The sequence below is a fragment of the Crocuta crocuta genome, unplaced genomic scaffold, assembly GCF_008692635.1.
Source record: "Crocuta crocuta isolate KB4526 unplaced genomic scaffold, BGI_CrCroc_1.0 scaffold334, whole genome shotgun sequence".
Taxonomy (NCBI): Eukaryota; Metazoa; Chordata; class Mammalia; order Carnivora; family Hyaenidae; genus Crocuta; species Crocuta crocuta.
The window spans coordinates 642,867-650,510 of record NW_027533260.1 but is presented as its reverse complement, the minus strand read 5'-3'; the positions used below and the strand labels follow the sequence as shown (position 1 = coordinate 650,510).

General features: G+C 43.3%; 1 long non-coding RNA gene across 1 annotated transcript in view; it reads right to left on the bottom strand.

Annotated features, from left to right (window-relative positions):
* Window positions 1-2,575: 2,575 nt before the first annotated feature.
* LOC144217638 (uncharacterized) overlaps window positions 2,576-7,644 on the bottom strand; it is a 10,621-nt gene continuing 5,552 nt past the window's right edge. The window contains exon 3 of the long non-coding RNA XR_013330923.1: window positions 2,576-3,286. This is a non-coding gene — a long non-coding RNA (uncharacterized LOC144217638). The remainder of the gene's footprint in view (window positions 3,287-7,644) is intronic.

Genomic DNA, 7,644 nt, shown 5'->3' with positions numbered 1-7,644 from the left:
TTTTATTTTATTTTATTTTAAAAACAAATGGTAGTGCATTCATCGTACAACAAAAAGACAGCCACTGTGAATGTAGTAAATTTGTGAAAACTCAAGAAGTGTAGGTCATTTTATATATATACATCGAGGTCACTGCTGTCAGTGCAGAGCCCACTTCGGATCTTCTGTCCCCCTCTCTCTCTGTCTCTGCTCTGCTGTGCTCTTTCTCTCTCTCTCAAATTTTTATTTATATATTTTTTAGAGAGAGAGTGCATACACATGCACCCAAGCTGGGGAGGGGCAGAGAGAGAGAAAGAGAGAGACTCTCTCTTAGACTCCACACATCCAGCATAGAGCAGGATGTGCAGGGCTTGGGCTCTCTCCCATGACCTCGAGATCATGACCTGAGCCGAAATCTAGTCAGACACTTAACCGACTGAGCCTTCCAAGCGCCTGCTAACACTTCTATGTGAAAAACTTTTGGACATTTGCTGAATTCAGTTTCTCCCATGTATGCATTTTCCCTGATGAACAATGCACTGCAGGTTATTATTGAAGATTTTGTCATATTTATTTAAAACACATTTTTAATGTTTATTATTGAGAGACAGAGTACGAGTGGGGAGGGGCAGAGAGAGGGAGGCACAGAATCTGAAGCAGGTTCCAGGCTCTGAACTGTCAGCACAGAGCCTGATGTGGGCTCAAACCCATGAACTGGGAGATCATGACCTGAGCTGAAGTAGGGTGCTTAACTGACGAAACCACTGAGCCGCCCCAGTTTGGTCATATTTATTTACTGCACTAGAGTTCTCTCTCATTTCAGCTCTCTACGAAAATAAACATCTGAGTGGAAGTTTCTCTTTAGTCACCATAAGAATTATCACTCATATGCCTTAAAGGCTCCCTCATTTTCCCCATATCCATCTGATTTCCTGCTATATGCCGTCTGTGGTGTCTACCGAAGGGTGACTTGACTCGAAAGGCTTGCACACACTCACTGCGTCTGCAGGGTCTCTCTTATACGTGTCCTTTGATGCCTACTTGGACCAGGCTTCCAGGCGGACGTTTTCCCACGTTCCCTGCATCCACAGGGCTTTGCTCCTGCATGGGTGCTCCCCTGTATGATGAGAGGGGACTTACGGCTGAAGGCTTTCTGACAGTTACTGCCTTCACAGGGTGTCTCTTCTGGGTGGGTTCTTTGACGGACAGGGAGTTGTGCCTTCTGTGAGAAAACTTGCCCACAGCCACTGTGTCTGCAGGGTTTCTCTCCCACGTGTGCGCTCTGGTGTAGAGCGGGTGTTGATTTGGAACTGACGGCTTTCTGGCATTCATTACAGAGGGAAGTCTTCTCCCCCGTATGAACTCTCTGATGTAAAACGAGTTCTGACTGCCGCTCAAAGGCTTTCCGATGCTGACTGCAGTAGTAAGGTTACTCCCCAGTATGAATTCTCTGATAGAAAGTGAGCTCTGACTTCTCGATGAAAGCCTTCTAACACTCTTTACATGAAAAGGTTTCTTCTCCAGGGTGAGGTCTTTGGTGTTCAATGAGCTGTGACCTATGGATGACAGCTCTCTGACACTGACTGCATTCACTGGGCTTTCCTGTGGTTTGCATTTTGTGAGGTAAAATGAGACTAAACTTGAGAGAAAGTTCTTCCACATTCCTTACAGCCATAGGGTTTCTCATCTGTATGAGTTCTCTCATACTTCACAAGATGTGGCTTAGTAATGAAGGTTTTCTGACATTCGTTACATTCATGGGGTTTCTCTCCTGGATGAGTTCTCGTATATAAAATACGCTCCACTTTCTGAATAAAAGCTTCCAGACATCCATCATATTCATACGTTTTTTTTCTCCTGTATGAATTCTCTGGTGTACCATGAGCTGTTATTTCTGGGAGAAAAATTTTCTGCATTCACTGTGTCCATAGGGTTTCTGCCCTGTGTGACTTCTTTGGTATAGAAGGAGTTATGGCATATCGTTAAAGGATCTTTGACATTTACTACCTTTACAAAATCTCATTTCTTTTTTTTTAAATGTTTTATTTATTTATTTTTGAGAAAGAGAGATGGAGAAAGAGCAGGGGAGGGGCAGAGAGAGAGAGAGAGAGAGGGAGACAGAATCCCAAACAGGCTCTGAGCTGTCAGTGCAGAGCCCAATGCGGGCTCCTTAGGTTTTCACTCATCTGCCTGGCTGTTATCCATTCCCGCAGATGGTCCTTACTGCTGACTTCCTCCTTTACAATCCATGGCTCCCTGCTCCAGCTGGAGGACTCTGCTAGTTGGGAAGCCTAATGATTTGATTATGGCTAAACATGGAGTCAAGAGCTTGGTCTTCAGAACCTTTGAAGAAGGAGGAAGCGGCTGTTTCAGAGTCAGCACCTCAGCAAAGTAAAAACCTTTTTTTAAAAAGTTTATTTATTTTTAGAGAGACAGAGACAGCACCAGTGGGGGAGGGGCAAAAAGGGGGGGGGAGAGAGAGAGAGAGAGGGAGAATCCCAAGCAGGCTCCACACTGCCAGTGCAAAGCCTAATGTGGGGCTCAAACCCATTAACCGTGAGGTGACAACCTGAGCTAAAACCAAGAGTCGGTGGACGCTTAACTGACTGAGCCACCCACGTGCCCGGTGAAACACTTTGCCTTGGGAGGTGAGAGTGTGCTACCCTCACCACATTCAGACAGACACAAAGGTTCTACCATTTATAAATCCTTGTTCAAAGACATTAAATACCTCAGGGAACTTATAAATTCCAGCAGTGAAGAAAGAAATGGCAACAGACTGGGGGTCACCATAGTCCTTGCCCACTGATCTGAGGTTGCTGTAAGCGTCCAGCATTACGTCCCAGTACAGCTTCCTGTGGACCACACCCAGCAGCTGCCAGTCCTCTGACATGAAGTGCACAGCCACATCCTTAAGTGACGGTGTTACCTCCAATGACACGTTCTTGTTCCAAGTGATTTTTCACTCAATGGTATGGGAAAAAAATGCACATGAATTTATTATGATCATTTTCACAATACATTATCGACCCAAGGTTTGGTGAATCTAATTTTGCCTTGTACCTAACGGAAGAAACTTAAAGCTCATTAAAAATATCCTGCCATTCAAAAGTCAACCCATGTAACTCACCACACTGACAGAATCAAGGATAAAAATCTTTTTTTTTTTTTAGTTTATTTATTTACTTTTGAGAGAGACAGAATGAGCATGAGCGGGGCAGAGAGAGAGGGAAGAGAATCCCAAGCCGGCTCCGTGCTGTTAGTGCAGAGATCGATGTGCAGATCTCCCAAACTGCAAGCTCATAACCTGGGGTGATATCAAGAGTCACACACTTAACCAACTGAGCCACCCAGACGCCTCAAGGATAAAAATCTTATCATCAAGACAATGGATCCATGAAAAACTTGTCACACCAGTGAGCACACATATGTCAAAACTACTGAATGGTTCATTAAGATTCGTACATTTTGTTGTATATAAATTTTACTTCAAAGTAAACAAAAGTACTATAAACAAATATTAAACTCTAGTTAATAATATACATGCTGGAGTATTTAGGGGGAAGATGACTAATTTTTAAAAAATATTTTTTAAGCTTATTTATTTATTTTGAGAGACAGAGAGAACAAGTTGGGGAGAGGCATAGAGAGAGGGAGACAAAAAGAATCCTAAGCAGGCTCCACAATGTCAGCCCAGAGCCCAATGCAAGGCTTGAACTCATGAACTGTGAGATCACGACCTGAGCTGAAACCAAGAGTCAGATGCTTAACCAAATAGGCTACCCAGGCGCCCCTAATGTTTGAAATTTACTTCAAAACATATTTAAAAATCAAGGGAGAAAGGGATGGCTAAATAAAAGAAAATCTTCTGATATTCTGAGACCCAATTTCTAACATGGCAGGGAGGTGGTTTCCTCATAAAAATGATAAGCAATCCTTGGGACACCAGCTCAGTGTCCTACAATTCAATTTAATTCTGACATTAGGTACCTGCACATAGCATCAGGTTCCACACTTTAAGGGGTCAGTCCCATAAGACTGCCTTTCCCCTCCCCCACTTCAGACGCCAGTCACAAGTCCAGATTGTCACCTGTACTGCTGACTGACTGGCTATAAATCAGAGGTTCCCAAAACTTCTACTTCAGGTCCAATTAATTTGCTAGAACAGCTGAAAGAACTCAGAGAAACATTTTACTTTCTAGATTAAGAGTTTACCATAAAAGGATACAACATGGGGAGAGCCAAGTGAAAGGGAGGCATAGGGCCAGGTGTGGGAAGAGGACATGGAGCCTCCATAGGCCTCCAGGTGCACCCGCCCTCCCCAGTCCCTACGTGTCCATCAACCGGGAAGCTGTCCAAACACTCTCCTTTTGGGATTTTATGAAGCCTTCATTGCACGGGCACAACTGATTAAATCATTGGCCGCTGGCAACTGATTCAATCTCTTGCCCTTTTCCCATTCCTTTAGGTCAGGGGGTGTGACTGAAAGTTCCAGCCCTCTCATCACATGATTGATTTTCCTGGCAACCAGCCCTCATCCTTGGATGCTTCCAGAAGTCATGATTCACATAACAAAAGACACTGCTCTCAGTTTTTAGGAAATTCCAAGGATTTGGGGAGCTATGAGCCATGAACTGTGGATAAGACCAAATATACACAAGAAATGTATTTTCGTCATCTGAGTGACCAAATGTATATTTCTTATGCATCATAATATCACATAGGTGATCAAGCAAGTAAAACATTAATTATAGTATTTAGTTAGTTGGTATGCAGGTGTTCATTGAAAAATTCTTTCAACTTTTCTGTACATCTGAAATTTTTTGTAACAAAACATCAAAAGATCTAGGAATAAAGCACGTAATAAAATTTACCACCCTTTAATGATGAAAACTCTTAGCAAATTAGGAATATAAGTAATCTGTCTTAATCTGAAAAAATAATATCCATAGGGGCACCTGGGTGGTTCAGTCATCTCACTCTTGCCTTTGGCTCAGGTCATAATCTCATGGTTTGTGAGATCGAGTCCCACACTGGGCTCCATGCTGACACTGCAGAGCCTGCTTGGTATTCTCTCCCTCTCTCTCTGCCCCTCACCCACTTGCACATGTGCACTCTCTCTCTCTAAAAAACAAAAACAACAACATATAAAACCTGAAGCAAACATTACATTTAATGGTGAAATATTGAAATTTTTTACACTGAGGTAAGAATGAGGCAAGGATACCTATCACCATTTCTATTCAAATGGTACTGAAGACCCTAAATGCAACTGGGCAAGAAAAAGAAATGAGAGGCAAAAGAATTAAAAAGGAAGAAATTTATCATTCACAGAAGACATGATTTTGAAAGTAGAAAATCTGTGAGAATTATAAACTGTTAGAATTCATAAATGAATTTCTCAAGGTCACTGACCATAAGATTAGTATTGATAAATCAACTGTATTTCAATAGTAGCCAACTACTGGTAGCCAACAACTGGTAGAAATTAAATAATAATCCATTCATAATAGTATCAAAACAGCAAATGCCTAGAAGTAAGTCTTAAAAGGATGTGCAAGATCTCAATATTGAAAACCATAAAACTCTATTCAAACACATTAAAGATAATGTAAATAAATCCAAGAATACGCCATGAACCTAGACTAGAAAATTCTACTATATACAAATGTTGATTATTCCCCAAGTTAATAGAGCTAATGCAATAAAACCAATATCCTAGCAGGTGTTTTGTGGAAACTGACAAGCTGATTCTAAAATTTATAAGAGCAGTGCCTGGGTGGCTCAGTTGGTTGAGCATCGGATTCTTTTTTTTTTTTTTAATTTTTTAAATGTTTTATTTATTTCAGAAAGAGAGAGAGAGCGTGAGCAGCGGAGGGTCAGAGAGAGAGGGAGACACTGAATCTGAAACAGGCTCCAGGTTCTGAGCTAGCTGTCAGCACAGAGCCTGACGTGGGGCTCGAACCCACGAACATGAGATCATGACCTGAGTGATGTCAGAGGCTTAACCAACTGAGCCCCCCAGGTGCCCTGAGCATCGGATTCTTGATTTCGGCTCAGGTCATGATCCTAGGGTTGTGGGATTAAGCCCTATGTCAGGCTCTGTGCTCAGCGTGCAATCCTCTCTCTCTCTCTCTCTCTGCCTCACTCTTGTGTGAGTTCTCTCTAAAATAAAAAAATAATTTGGAGTACCTGAATGGCTCAGTTGGTTAAACACCCAACTTGGGCTCAGGTCATGATCTTGAGTTGAGCCCTACATCGGGCTCTGTACTGACAGCTCAGAGCCTGGAGCCTGCTTCAGATTCTGTGTCTCCCTTTCTCTGCACCTCCCCTGCTCACACTCTGTCTCTGTCTCCCTCAAAAATAAACATTAAAACATTTTTTTTAATAAATAATTTTAAAATACTGTATGTTTTAAAAAGTAAATAAAAGTAAACAAAATTTACAAGAAAATGCCAAAGGTCTGCAGAGGGCCTGTGACACAACAAGAACGTTAACAAGAACAATGGGAGGCAGCTGCATCATGGCCCAAGTGACCGATGATGACGGCTCTGCCTAGGGTCGTGCTGTGGCAAGGAAGAGTGACAGATCTAAAGTCTGCTTTGTGAACAGAAGCAACGGGATTTGCCCTCAGATGATGTGAAACAGGGACTGATAAAAGTATGAGAAGAGGAGGGGCGCCTGGGTGGCTTAGTCGGTTAAGCGTCCGACTTTTGCTTAGGTCATGATCTCGCGGTTCGTGGGTTCGAGCCCCGCGTCGGGCTCTGTGCTGACTGCCAGCTCAGAGCCTGGAGCCTGTTTCGGTCTGTGACTCCCTCTCTCTCTGACCCTCCCCTGCTCACGCGCTCTCTCTCTCTCTCCCCTAGAAATAAATAAAACATTTAAAAAAAAAAAAAGTATGAGAAGAGATGTGCCCCTTGGCTCCTGCTCTGTCTATGGCTGCTGCCGTGCTGTAGTCACAGAGTTGAGCAGTTGCAACAGAGACTACCTGGCCCACAAAAGCTTATTATTTTGCCCTTTACAGAAGTTTGCTGACCCCTTATCTAAGAAGCTAAGAGAAGCTATTAACTGAAAGAGGGAAACCGTGGAAGGAAGAGGCCTCAGGAGAGATTTGGAACTTGGTTTGGCAAACGGTAAGATGGAGGCACCTGTAGAGATGTGCACCTCAGAGATGTCAAAGGGGCAGTGAGGTACAGGAGGTGATGCTTGGGGGAGAAGTGCAGGCTGGAGAAGGAAAGAGGAAGCCACCGGCATGAGTGCTGCTTAAACTGTGACACTGGACAAGAGCACTGAGGAGTAAGTACAGACACAAAAGATGCAGGGAATGAGCCCTGAAACACTCTGAGGATTAAGTTAAGAGGGTGGGAGCCAAGAGAAATTAGAAAAAGTAGCTGAACCCTAGAAGTGGCCAATAAGGCAGAAACATCGAGAGGGCATGGCGTTCTGAGCACCAAATGACGGGAGTATTGCAACAAAGAAGGAAGTATCGATGTTAGATGCTGCTTGGAAGGTCCAGTAAAAACTGAGCATGGGATTTAACAATAGGAAGTCACTGAGGATCCTGATAGAACCACGTATGGAGGAAGGAGGGGAATTAAAAGCAACTAAAGTCGGTTCAAATAAGAGAGGGAGGAAGGACTGGTGATATGGAGTCTGGGCGATTTC